The 13,738-nt window shown below is 37.0% G+C and overlaps 1 long non-coding RNA gene across 2 annotated transcripts in view; it reads right to left on the bottom strand.

Annotated features, from left to right (window-relative positions):
• Positions 1-2,458, bottom strand: part of LOC111192509 (uncharacterized) — a 31,912-nt gene extending 29,454 nt beyond the window's left edge. The window contains exons 1-2 of one of the 2 annotated variants that reach the window (XR_002649942.2): positions 2,155-2,458; positions 1,243-1,342 (exon numbers count right to left, since the gene is read on the bottom strand). This is a non-coding gene — a long non-coding RNA (uncharacterized LOC111192509). Of the gene's footprint in view, positions 1-1,177; positions 1,343-2,154 lie in introns of both variants that reach the window. The other variant, XR_002649943.2, reaches the window with a different exon arrangement.
• Between the last annotated feature and the right edge of the window lie 11,280 nt (positions 2,459-13,738).

A 13,738-nucleotide genomic window follows, 5' to 3' on the forward strand; every position in this document is an offset into this window, starting at 1 on the left:
TTAACACTACGACAACCCCCAGGGGACAAAAAACATTGGCAAATCCCCCCATCAGTTTTACCCACAACATAATAAAGTATGCTACAGTAATAATACTAAATAAAATAAAACTACTGTTTAAAAAAAAAAAAGCTGATATTTTGGCCAAGTTCAGCAAACATTTCTCTATATATTGTACGATTTATCATTCATGTAATTATCATGACGGGCAGGCCTAAATCTAATATAAATAAAATCAAATAGAATAAATATAGCATTTTGAAACAAAGTGAACATAAAGATTCACATTATTAGACTCGATATGTTAAACTATTGAGGGTGTTTCCATTTATTTTATGACAGGTTGATAATGTAATTATTAAGACAGGCCTATTTGAAACAATAAATAAAGTTGAAATATACTAGTATGTGTAATTTGTTTTGTCTTTCAGTTGTTGATAAAACACTTACAGAACTACTATAGGTTTCTTCAGTAAACAGAATAAAACACTGAATTATAACACAAGTTATAAGGTCCGGAACTAGCCTGATGAAATTTTCTCTAACTGGACCAAACTGAATTATAATTAAATACCCCTGTTATACAGCGTTAAACACCAACTGAAAGAGGCTGCAGAAAAAGCAGCCTGAAAAAGCATCACAAATGAAGAATGCAAACCTTTGGTGACATCAGTGGGTGACATCATATATTAGACACAACATTTGTGAATTTAAATTAAAAAAGGTCTTATTTCTTTTTTTTTGTCATATTTTTAAATCCTAAGTTACGGGTTGACATCAGTTTGGAGGTTTTGACTGATTATCTTGTTTTTTTCATCTATTTTCTTTTATTGGTTAATTCAGGCAATAGGGTAGAAAAACACTTTCACATGCATCATGTATATGCAACTCAGAGTGACCTATCGTATTTAAAAAAGAACAAGTACTAAACTGTTTTAAGCACTCATTACATGCACTCTCTGTCCAGCCATTAAGAATTACTATATTAAAATATATTTTGGAAAAAATAATCTGAAGTGACTATTTTATTAATTTTGTGGCTCATAAACTAAATTTCTATGAGACCCTTTAAGTTTGGAAACTTGTCATGGAGTGGCAACTTTGTTTTTTTTTTGCCTTTTTAAAACTCAAAACATGGATAAAATACTGACAAATAAAACAATAAAATTCATTTTACCTTCAGTCAACCAGTGACACGAGTGTGATGATAGAGACCCTGTTCTGTGAGAATGTAGTTCTTACCAGTGTAAACAGTCCAGTTTATCTTTTCCGTGAGAGGGCTTCCACTGCATCATCTGGAAAGTACATATCTTGATGATGTCCAAAAACTTGTGGCGGTCATCTGTAATAATAATAATAATAATAATAATAATAATAATTAAAAATTGAGGAAATATCTTGACATTGTGTTTACCTTTTTACAAAGTAAAATTAAGAATTTGTCATTTACTTAGCCACATATTTAGAAGTATTTAAACCATTTACACCTGACCTAGGCACTATAATTGCCACCATTAACCAAGCCAATTGAACACGGTAACAGTTATAGCTTTCATGATTTTGTACATGAATGTTTCATTACAAATTTTCTACACGTTTCAAAATTCATATGAGGAAGGTCAGACAGTGTCTAGGCCAGAAAATTGCAAACCTTTTTCATTCGGTTATTTTTCAGTTATTTGGTAGTACATATATTACTTTAAATTTACCTTCAGCTGCAGTTCCTTTGGCTGTGTTTAGCTGGGCTGAGTTTAGCTAAAATAGCTATCACAAACCTGGCTGAGAGAGAAGCTAACTAGCGTTAGCTTACCTAATGCTAGCTAGCATGCAGTTGGCTTTGAGAGAAGCTACTTAGCGTTAGCTTATATAATGCTAGCTAGCACAAAGCTGGCAGTGAGAGAAGCTACTTAGCGCTAGCTTACTTAATGCTAGCTAGCACGGAGCTGGCTGTGAGACAAGTTACTTAGCGTTAGCTTACTTAATGCTAGCTAGCACGGAGCTGACTTTGAGATAAGCTACCTAGCGTTAGCTACATGCTAGCTAGCACGGAGCTGGCTGTGAGAGAAGTTACTGGACACTTTAGAGAAAAGAACACTGTCTATTAAATTAGCCTCACTGCTCATTTTTTAAAAGCAGTCAGATGGGTTTACTTACTGGCAGTTTGGCTGAAGTTAAGCCGCTCTCTCTCTGGAGGCTGGGGGTTGTTAGTTTGCTGCAGCTGAGGGTGGTAGGTTATAGTCTGCGTGTAGCTCCGTGTAGAGAGTGTTATTATATTGTGTTTGTAGGACAGGACTGTCAGAGTTTAGCGTTTACTGCAGCGGACTGAAGTTTGGCTGTTTGTTTATGAGAACATGCTTTTACTGACGTTCAGCTTCACTCCTGTGTGTCTGTAAAATTGCGGAATGGCCTGAAAGGGGAGCTCTAACGGCCGGTCATCCCGCAGCGTTCAGCGGGGCCAGGTGAGGCCAATCGTGTAATTTACTGATAGGCTTCTCATAGGTTAACCGGGAATATGAAAGACTGCGCATGCGCATGATGCAACTCGTCGGCATGCCGTTCAAACAACCGCACTGTTTATTAGAGCTGCAAACAACTCAAATGAGTGGAATAAAACAACGTGAAAATAATAATTAAAAGTTTTAACATGGCTTAGAGAATTCTTAATTCTCACTGGATTTAACTTGGTTTCTTTAGCAAAACATTGATTATTCTCTTTTATATTCCAGTCAATAATAATAATAATAATAATACAGTCTTAGTTTCTTTTTGAGGGATGCTCATAATTAATTGTTTTTCTTGTGGAGTTTGGCACCCCACAAACACACATGTTGAACATTTGAAACGAATTAACATACTCTACAGAAAACAGTTTTCTATATATTCTAAATAATAGATAGAGCATTTTTGTAGTAATTTTTAAAATATAATTAAAAAATATATATTTATTTTATTAAATGTTATCCCATTTTTTTGCCCAATTCACAAGGCTAATTGCCCAACCCACTCGTAAGGACTCCCCCTATCACTACATCAGCTCACAGATGCTTGTGCTGAATGACATCACCCTTTGGCTTCGGTAGCCAATGGCAAGCTACACTTTACATGTGTACTGTAAATAAATTGTAAGAAAATTGTCAAATGACTGATAGCAATGACTGCCAAAGAACCAACAAAAGTATGGTAATTATCTGTAATCTCCTATCTGTAATTATCTGTATTTTATTTGGCAGCAGGAAACACCAAAAATGCATAAAAAACGAATCTTGATCTTTATTTTGCTGTAGTTGTTTTGAGAGAGACACAAAACAAAATACCTCATGATAAGCAACATAGTTTTAATTATAAAACTCTTTAAGATTCAAATTCTCCATTAATACATGCAGTCTGTCCTCACAGGCTGATAACAGGGTGGAATCAGATTGACCCACACTGAACGAATCATTTTCTGCTGTTTTGCTCCGTTTTGTGGAACGACTATCGGTTATAACATGAATGTGTTCATTATTCACATCTATAATCAATGTACAGGAGGGAAGGGAATTAATCATCATTAATGAAAGCAGTGCACGCTCTTAATTGGTGAAAAGGGAGTGATTGTCTCAGTGTTCAGCGCTCAATACTCCACTCTGCGACTCTGTTTTAAATGCAGGAAGCTTGCTCTCAGTGCTTTATCAGTTTGCTAATGCACAGCATTAATCTTTTGTAACCAACCACATACATTTACTCCCTTCAACATCTGCATCAGTCCTTCTGCCCTGTGTAAAGCTGTGCAGCGCCATCTGACTTAGCTATAGTGTAATACAAATGTGAAAACAGGTCAAATATAAAAAATAATTATAAATATTAATAAATAAAATGTTGTATACTTTTTTAAGTATCTGTATTATCGTTAAAATCTGTTTACTTTCACTGTTGTTCAAGTGATATATCTTGCTTTTTATTTCAATATTTCTGAAATAGCAGTAAGAAAACACCCCATTCTGAAAAAAAATATGGGGCGTTCTGTAAAATGTAAATGTTAATAAAAACCAAATGCAATGATTTCTCACGTGACTAGATATAAAAAGAGTATTTTCTAAAGGCAAGGATGGAACAGAAGGGTACCATCTGTAAAAAAAATGTGTTTACAAATTGTGAAAGGATATCAAGAAAAATACTCCTAAGTGTAATACATTGTATATACCACCATCTACAGTATGTAATACCAATAAAGGATTCAAAGAAATCTGGAGAAATCTCTGTGCATAAGTGACAAGGTCGATGGTCAGTACTGGATGCTATTGGGTGATCTTTTGGAGCTTTATCTTGCAGGTTTGTATTGCACGTTAATGTTCATCCTGGCCACAAAGGTGTGCTTTGTTTCATGATGAATAGATGAAAAATCATTCGATATTCCGTATTGTTGTGCTCACCTACTTAACCACTAGAGGTGGTGTTTTTCTGAATCCTCCCTTATCTTGCATTGAAATTTAACCACCTGCTGAACTGTTTCATGCAATATTTGCATTTAGAGAGAACAAGTGAGAGTTTTAAGACTCTCACAACATAACTTTTTAGACAAATAATTTTTTTCCATGTATGTTGCCTTGAGCATGCACGAGCGGAAGGTCAGCATTAGCACTCGAAAGAGTGGAGCTGCTGTTCAGATACCGAAAAGGCTCAGGGGAGGCAAGACTTCAACAAAGACTTCAAAAATCACGCCAAAAGCACAGAGCAGGCCAAAAAACATAAAGTGACCTCCACAGACTCGGTAATTGCCTGTTTCTCTCTCAATAATCCAATTAGCTTGTCCATCTGATTGCATTTTGAAAGCATTATTTTATGATTTTTGAAAAGGGCAAGCTGACCATGCTATCAAAGTCATGGGACATGTAATTATATCATACCACTGGGTCATCCTTGAGGACCCCGGGTGGCTAAAACACAAGGGCACAGTAACTTTGTGAGCCCCCCCAAAAATCCACAGGCTGCGCGCTCACATCTTTTGAGATGTAATTAAAGAAAGTCGTGAAAGAGGAGCGGCGCTGTAAGAATGGGGATTTTTATCTCAACCTACCAATAAACAGGGGAGGAGAAAATAAAGACTTGATACTTTTGAGACTTTTGATCATAGGGGTGCTTTTTTTCCAACAGCGGGCCACCTAAGCGCATAAAGAAATTAATCTGCATGTTGATACTGCGCTCTTTTCACAGCCACAAAAGAACACTACAGTGTTCCCCGGTTTTTGTGGAAAGACACAGGAGCGGTTATGGAAATTTGGTTATCAGCAATACGGCCGCACCTTCTGAATGGACTGCATGCTAAGATATAACATTTAGAATTAGGAGATAGCGAGACAATAAGATATGGCTCTTCAAGGGGGAGATTCCCAAAATGGTCTGAGCATAAAAAAGATCTTCATAAGATGACAGAAGGCAGTTCAAAGTGATAGTTGCTTTCAAAAATTATGAAGATGCTTTTTTTTTATACTGTGTATGAGAATAACTACAGGCAGATAAAATACATTATTGTAAATACATGAGACTAATATGGGTTGATTAATTATATGCTCTATGTACTACACAAAACTGAACGCATAACAGTAAGGTGATACAAATCTGATACAAGTGTTTAAGTGATTTCATACAATAACCACTTTCAGTTTATTCATTAGGAAAAATAGTCAGAAGAACCTTTTAAACATTTAAAGAACACGTGATGTAAAGGTTTTCGTCAGTTTGGTCTGAACCAGAAGAGCAGGTGTAAAAGGTGACGTGAACCATGTTTGGAAGCAAAATTGACTTTTACATTTCCCATGATAAGCCTGCACTCAACTCTCTGGACATTCTGGATCACATGACTCATCTGCGTTCCGGTTCGCCCTTATACTAATTGCACACACCTGGACTCAACACCATAAGTAGCACTCACTTTCACATACTCCTTGCCTGGTATTGAATCTATTTTTCATAGCTCTTCTGCCATGCATTTCTTTTGTTTCTTGTGTTTTGGCCCTTTTGTTGCTGACCATTTTATGACTACTCTTTACCGTAGCCTTTTGTTTGTTAGCTTATTTTGGTACTGACCCATTTTTGTATATTGACCATCTTTTTTCCTTTCCCTATTACTCTGTTTTGGACTTCCTGTGTATGACCTCTTTGCCTACACACTCTGGTATGTTGTTTATTTACGGTGCCATTTTGTTTCTGATTCTGCCTGCCTTTGGCTATTCTTATCTAACTTATCCCTTATTAAATAAATTATCTATATTGTATCCATGCATATTATCTATACATATTTCTCTATCAACAGTAGTTTAAAATTTTTTTAACACTTTAGAAACAGGAAATAATTAAGTTAATTGTTCCAATTTTTCCATACACTTTTTATATCATGTTTTAACAGGACCAGGTTAGCTATTGTAATTTTGCTTATTTTAATTTACAAATAAAAAAAATAGAGCAACAATATTAATCACAATATTTCATAATTTTTTTGTAACTTTGGTAACACCAGATTCAAGTTATTATAAAACTTCTCCTCTCCTAGTTCTCAACATACAAGGGGCATCCACTGAAAGTTCCAAATCCAGAGTTTTTCCACCTATTTCACCGAGCTGTGAGTGTGTGACTTATGTCACTTCTATTTGACACTTACACGTCAAACATGAGTGACATATTCTCCTTGGGACCTATAAGGGTTATGGCCTAACAATAAAAAAATTGAAAAACATAAGGTTTAGGTGAATACATTGCCTTCCTCCTTAAATATCATGTTTTGCATTTTTAGGTAATGGAATACATTTAACAGTGTTGTTTTACAGTTACTGACAACTAGCAAGAATTCACTGAAACCACTTTGTTTGGACAATATCTTTCCCAGAAGTGACTGCAATAAATTATTTTTTTTTGTCATTTTATAACTATGTATGTCTCTGAAGACCAACAAACATTTGATTGTACCCAATGTTCAGATGATAGTACTGGAATATACTTTAAAAACACTAAACCAAGACTACAGTGTTCAAACAACATTCACTTTAATGTAATTATAATTTATTTCCTGTCAGTGCTTTGCTAACTTTACTGATGATTTGCAGGAAACATAACACCTTTTTACCAACTTCTGCTGTTGTCTCTGTAATTGGCATCCCAAGAACCAAGCTGATGGGACAGTTGGGGCCCACAAATGTCAAAAAGACTACATTAGGTGCTGGATCAATGCAGAGCCGCATCTCCAGAAGCAAATCAAACCCGGGAGCAGACATTTAAACTGTGTGTAAAAGGTACAAATTCACCATCCTGTCCAAAATGGCCTACAAATGACCAATTGTAGAATTTGTCTTTTTTTTAGTTATAAGCTAGGATCTTCTGAAGACACTGTGCTGTTTGTGTTCATATACAGCTCTGGAAAAAATTAAGAAACCGTTTTAGTTTCTAAATCAGTTTCTCTGATTTTGCTATTAATAGATACGTGTTTGAGTAAAATGAACATTGTTGTTTTATTCTATAAACTACTGACAACATTTCTCCCAAATTCCAAATAAAATATTGTTATTTAAAGCATTTATTTGCATAAAAATTAGAAATGGCTAAAAAAATAAAAACAAAGATGCAGAGCTTTCAGACCTCAAATAATGCAAAGAAAAACAAGTTTATATTCATTAAGTTTTAAGGTTTCAGAATTCAATATTTAGTGAAATAACCCTGTTTTTTAATCACAATTTTCATGCATCTTGGCATGTTCTCCTCCACCAGTCTTACAAACTGCTTTTGGATAACGTTATGCCACTGCTGGTGCAACAATTCCAGGAGTTCGGTTTGGTTTGATGGGTTGTGATCATCCATCTTCCTCTTGATTATATTCCAGAGGTTTGGATATCTTATTTTTTTCCAGAGCTGTATATTTGTCATATCTACATTGTAGACTAAAATTAAACAAATGAAAACAATTATCGTAAGTGACATAGAATTACGTATTAAACAAAAAATGTTTGTCCTCCACAATTATCTAATCTACAACAAACTAAGATGGATGATTTGAGGTGATTTGGGATGAGCTGGAGCTTCACAACGTATAGGAAAAGCAGCAACTATTGTTCAGCACCTCCAGGAACTCCCTTAAGATGCTCTACCTCATGAAGCCACTGAGCAAAATCATGTGGCTTTAGAAGAATCTAAAGTATAAAACATTCTGGTAATTTAACACCTTTTCTGATTACAACAGAATTCTGCATGTGTTTCTGTATAGCTTAAAAATTAAATATACTATGTATGAAGTCGTAAAATAAAAGAAAAAGTGTGTCCAAACCTGACTGGTATTGTGCGTGATAATAGTATAGCATTTATGCAGTTTGCCCTTACAGTTTTACCTTGTTTAAAGAGATATTTATCTTTTATATTTATTTACTCTATTTAAATAAAGAGAACAGCATTTTAAAAGTAGCAACTTCCAGATTATATTACATTAAAATAGAAAATCAGTTGAATTTGGTTATAGAATACATGAACCTTAATAAGAAAAAGTTGGCAAAGTTTTTTATTTCACTCTTATTTTATTTGACTTTAGACACAATGAACCGAAGATATTTCATGTTTTGCATTTTTGAACATGACAATGCAAAACCATATTCTGCCAACATTATAATGACATGGGTGCAATAGATGCTACTCTAACAGAGAATGTGTGAAGAATTCTGAAACAAGATTACAACCAAGATATACACACCTCCAGGCACATCTGCATTATTTCTGTAATAAAATAAAGTAAATATAAGAATTTTTAAAATTTGCATTTTATTGTATTTACATTTCCCACATAGTCCCAAAGTTGTTTTTGTTTTAGAGTTGTATTTGTTCCATAGGTAATAAGTATTGCCTGTAGCTTGTGTGTAAATTGTTTTGTAAGCTACCCTGCTAACCCTGCGGTGTGGTTCACCTCAACCTAGATGGTAAGATAAATGAACGTTCTTAAGAAAAATGTGTTTTCTCATTCTCTTTAGTCACCATGTGCTCGCCTACTGGTTTTTAAAGAGATGTTTACGTCCAGGCCATCAGCCTTGCCCACCGCAAACAGAGCCCGCTAATGGAAGTGCAGCCCGGCCCAGGCCTCGGTAATCTGTTGCTAATTGCTAATGTGAAGTGGTTAAATATTCATGACCGCTCGCGCTACCTCAGGTCCAAAATTTCCTGACTCATTCAGCACAATCTGGTCTGCTCGGAGAGCCGCGTTCGTTCCAAAGATGCTGCGCGCATTTACCACAGCTGGCACAAATGGTCCATTAGCAGGGCCTATGTTTTCCCCTCCTTTAAAATCCAATTTGAGAAGGTAATTGCAGTCATTCTGTGTTCCTCTTGAGTTTCTTTTTTTCCTTCTTCTCATAATTGTTCGGCAGAGGACGTCAAGCACAGATTGGGATCTTGCTGAAACCCCTACACTCATTACAGCAAACAAGAGCGAGAGTCAACAGAGTCAGGAGAGTCAGGAGAGGGGCGAGCCCTTGCTGTGTTAATGTTAGCACTAGCGTTAGCATTAGTGCTAGAGCTAGCTTGCAATATGATCTACATCTGCATCTGCAGTGACCTATATACCCTCAGCTAGTATCTTTAGCTCTCTGAAGCAAACTCCACATAGAGCGAGAAAATTTAATTAATAGGCTTAAAATAAATTAATATTAAACACATGAAAACAATTGGGTGACGTATAGAATTATTTAGTAAACAAAAAGTGTTAGTCTTCCACAATCCCCTGATCTAAACCCAACTGAGATGGTGATTTGAGGTGATTTGGGATGAGCTGGAGCTTCATACAGCGTAAAGGAAAAGCAGCAGCTATTGTTCAGAACCTGCAGGAACTCCTTCAAGATGCTGAGAAAATTATTCCAGGTGACTCTACCTCATGAAGCCACTGAGCAAAATCATCAAAGCTAAATGTGGCAAATTAGAGCACTCTAAAGTATAAAAAACATTTTTTTTTTCATTCTTAGGATTAACCAGATGCTTGCAGAAGTAAAACTAGCAAACAGGTTTAATATGTAGTGTATTAAAGCACAAGCACAGATTGGGATCTTGCTGAAACCCCTACACTCATTCCAGCAAACAAGAGGAAAGTCAGGAGAGGGGTGAGCCCCTTCTGTGTTAGTGTTAGCGCTAGCATTAGCATTGGTGCTAGAGCTAGCTTGCAATATGATCTACATCTGCATCTGCAGTGACCTATACCCTCGGCTCCTATCTTTCGCTCTCTGAAGCAAACTCCACAATGAGCGAGGAAATTGAATTAATAGGCCTAAATCAGTTGCAGGCCGGCGCTGGACGCTAGCTGTAGCTTTGGCCTAGCTTTTGACATTTTTGTCTCCCGCAATCTTAAGTAGCTTCTGATTGAGCGTTTGAAGTGGTAGCCCCAGTCAAAAACGGGACCAAAAACCCGAGCGAGTGGCCCCAGGCTGTGTGTGGAAATCGCATGTGCTTTACATGAAGACGACTTCTCCTTTTTTTTTCGCCTTATTCTCTCCCCCTCATCCCCAAAAAACCAATTGAATCTCCAGTCGCTTCAGTGGTGCTGAGCGTCTAGCTGCTCTGATTACCATTCTGAACAGCGGTGGAGGGACAAGTCTGCAGCACGCCGCGGCCGCATACGTGTGCACATGACCGTAACTGAAATCCCCAACACCTTCCTCCCTTGAAAACAAAAAGATCTCACGTGTGTGTGTGCGAGTGTGTGTGTGTGCGCATAGAATAGAGGGGGGGGGGGGGATCAGTCGAAGTCATTTTTGTCCATCATGTTTCGCAGGCTGATGAAAGCTCCAGAGATAACTCCCCCTCCCTCGCATGGCAGCTTCGGGCTGATAAAGGGAATTAACAGACTGTGAACAGGCCGCGTTATGGGCCGATAGCTAACCTTGGTGAAAGACAAACCCACCGGTACAGGCAGAAACTGGGCCAGGTGCTAAGTTGGCGCAGGCAGAGGGCGAAAAGAGCCTCGCCGGCCACGCCACGCAAGGGCCCGCCGCCAATCCCGCTAAGCAGGAGACGCGAGGTGAGAGGATTATGGCATGAGGTGGAGGCCTGCCTGGAAATGACCAGGGATTACTGTAGAACTCAGCTAAAGGAGCGCATGAGTCCCAGTAATCCCACTGGCACCCTGAATCAATAATCTGATTTTTTGCTAAATGTGTTTCATATCAGATTTATTCATGGCTGTGTGAACATGCCAAATCCAATTTTTTTCAAATCAGATTTGAATTACTTTCATATGTGTTCCTAAATCGGATACGTATCCAATCCATGGACATGTGACAATTCAATCAGAATTTATGCGTCTTTATGCATCTTTTTCAAGACATACTTAGTATCTAAATTTTGCTTTATGGTGGACTCTCTTATGATTTCACAGTTTCAGACACGTGTCAAAATGAAAACAATCAAGTCTTGGTAGAGTTACAGCAATCTCCCATCTCCTTGATTGTTCACAAACATATGGGTTACTGTGGTAACAAGGTTGGCTAACCTTTGGTGCTAAGGTTGCCAACTTTCACAAATAGAAATAAGAAATAACACAGCATTTGGTAGACAGCATTTTACCCTGTTCACCATCTGAACTTCTGTAATCTTCTCTGTTTAGCAGCTCTGTTTAATCCCCCTTCTCCACATCTCAGTAAGGAATAGCCTAGCAACTGAGAGTGTTTCTTTATTGGTTGAGAAAATTGATCCAGGACCAATCAGAAGCGTTGAAATCCAAGAGTGTCCAGACTGAGATGCATCTGTACAAATCTGATTGTATTCACATTTCAAATTTCTGTTTCTGGTTGATCAGATTAGCAAAAATCAATCTGGATTCAATCTAGGTAAGACAAAAATCACATTTGGGCTGACTCTCCCTTCACAGAAAGCCCTGCTCACCTGCCCTACTTAGGTGGAATCCAGCAACCAGTGGAAGTCCTAACTGGAGTAGAATTCAATTGAAGAATTCAAGATGGCTGCCAAGGGTAAGAGGTGTCGTGTGTGGCATTGTTTGGTGCCATGGCTTGGTTTAGGTAGTTCTCATCTTTTTTAAGTTTTAATTATGTGTGCAACCTTCAGGGGTTCAGACAGGTAAAAAAAAAGTGAATATATACTTTCCATGCCATGTTGATCTGCTCTGTTTAGTTTTTATGGGTAATGTATTTTTGGGTATTGGTTATCGAGGTGTAGAATCATTAGATCTTTTTTCTGCTCTAGTTAGCTATTCTTTGTGCTTTTTGTTCTGTTTTTGCTTTGGTTCTCCCACATCAGTTTTGAAATGTATAACTGTTTTAATGGTTATGTTGTGAATAAAGCTCTTCCTCCTGTTTTACCTGGTTTTACTGGCTTTATTAAACTGCTGGGTTTTAGATCCACTCATTCTGATACAGAGGTGGGTTGTATCAGTTAGCATGAGTTGCTAACAGAGCTAACAGTACATGTAAATAGTCAACCTGCCAGCAATAGCAGCATGTTTAGCATCTAACTAGCAAAGCCAGAAGATGTTTAGTGAATACGTACGGATTGTAAGTATTCTACTGATTTATGCCGGTCTAGTGCTGACTTTACTAGTGGTTCTGCTTGATCAGGATAAACCAGATTATTCCAGTTCATAAAATTGTGTGTTTGCAACCAAAGCACATTTTTAAATGCAAAAAAGCATTGTACCTGCTCTCAATGCAGTTAAGGGTGCTCCTGAGTACTATAAATATTCACCACAAAATTCAACATATATCCAAATGCTTGGGGCAACCCAGACAACAGATTCTTTGGAATCCCTCCAGGATTTGCTTTCTTTTATTTTTTTAGATGTAGGTCACACTACAGAACAGTCACAATTTGTTTTTGTTTATTTAATTGTTCTTATTTTTGTGTTGTTTCCAAAGAGGATTTTTTTTTGACACTTCAAAGTTTTCATTTAAAAAAGCTATTTTTTATGCCAGTGTGATTGGCCATAGGGAGTCAGGTTGTGTGGGGGAGGCATTACTATGATTTTGGGCTTGTTTGTTTGTTTTTTTGTTCAATGAGTAAGCAGTAGTGTCTATATAAAAGATCCCCTGCAGTTTGGATGGTTTAACACTTTCAGACCTGAATTATTCCAGTGATGGAAAAATTAAAAATGTAAAAATGCTGTTTTCTGTCTCTAATGCTCAGAAAAGAAGACTAACATTTCACTATTAAATCCAATTAACTAAAATATGAGTATTTCCATTCTGTTGAAAGCCTTCTAAATAGAATGTTCTAAATTACATTATTAAATTAGTAAAAAATAATAGATGATACTTTGCCTCAATGGCTCTAGTACTACTGTTTTTTACAGTGTAGTAGATGGAGCCAAGTTAGAGTAAATCCTTTTTTGGTTCATGGTCTATTTTGATGGACAACAGCTCGTAAGAAAAGTTTTATGTGCAACAAATAAGACTGTTTGAGTGTTGATACATTTACAAAAAAGCGTTTAATGACTTTAATCTAATTTTTAAATGAATTTAATCTAAGAATAACATTTTGGAAAAGAACACTGTTCAAACTCCTCCCCTCTATTACTGCACCCTGTAAAAATCCTCCTCTTTGCTTAAATTTTTGTGACAAATTTGCAAATCCCCTCTTCACCAAACTCCTTTGCTTCAAATTCACACTTGGCCTTTGCTCAGCAAGGGGTTGTCTGGTTCAAAGTCTCATCATCTGAAGCAGCCCACAGTTTCAGACTCATTTGTCAAGTTCCTCTTTCTTGCCTCAGCCCACAGTCAGTGTGGTCTGCACT

This window comes from Astyanax mexicanus, chromosome 16 (genome assembly GCF_023375975.1).
Source record: "Astyanax mexicanus isolate ESR-SI-001 chromosome 16, AstMex3_surface, whole genome shotgun sequence".
In the NCBI taxonomy this organism is placed as follows: Eukaryota; Metazoa; Chordata; class Actinopteri; order Characiformes; family Acestrorhamphidae; genus Astyanax; species Astyanax mexicanus.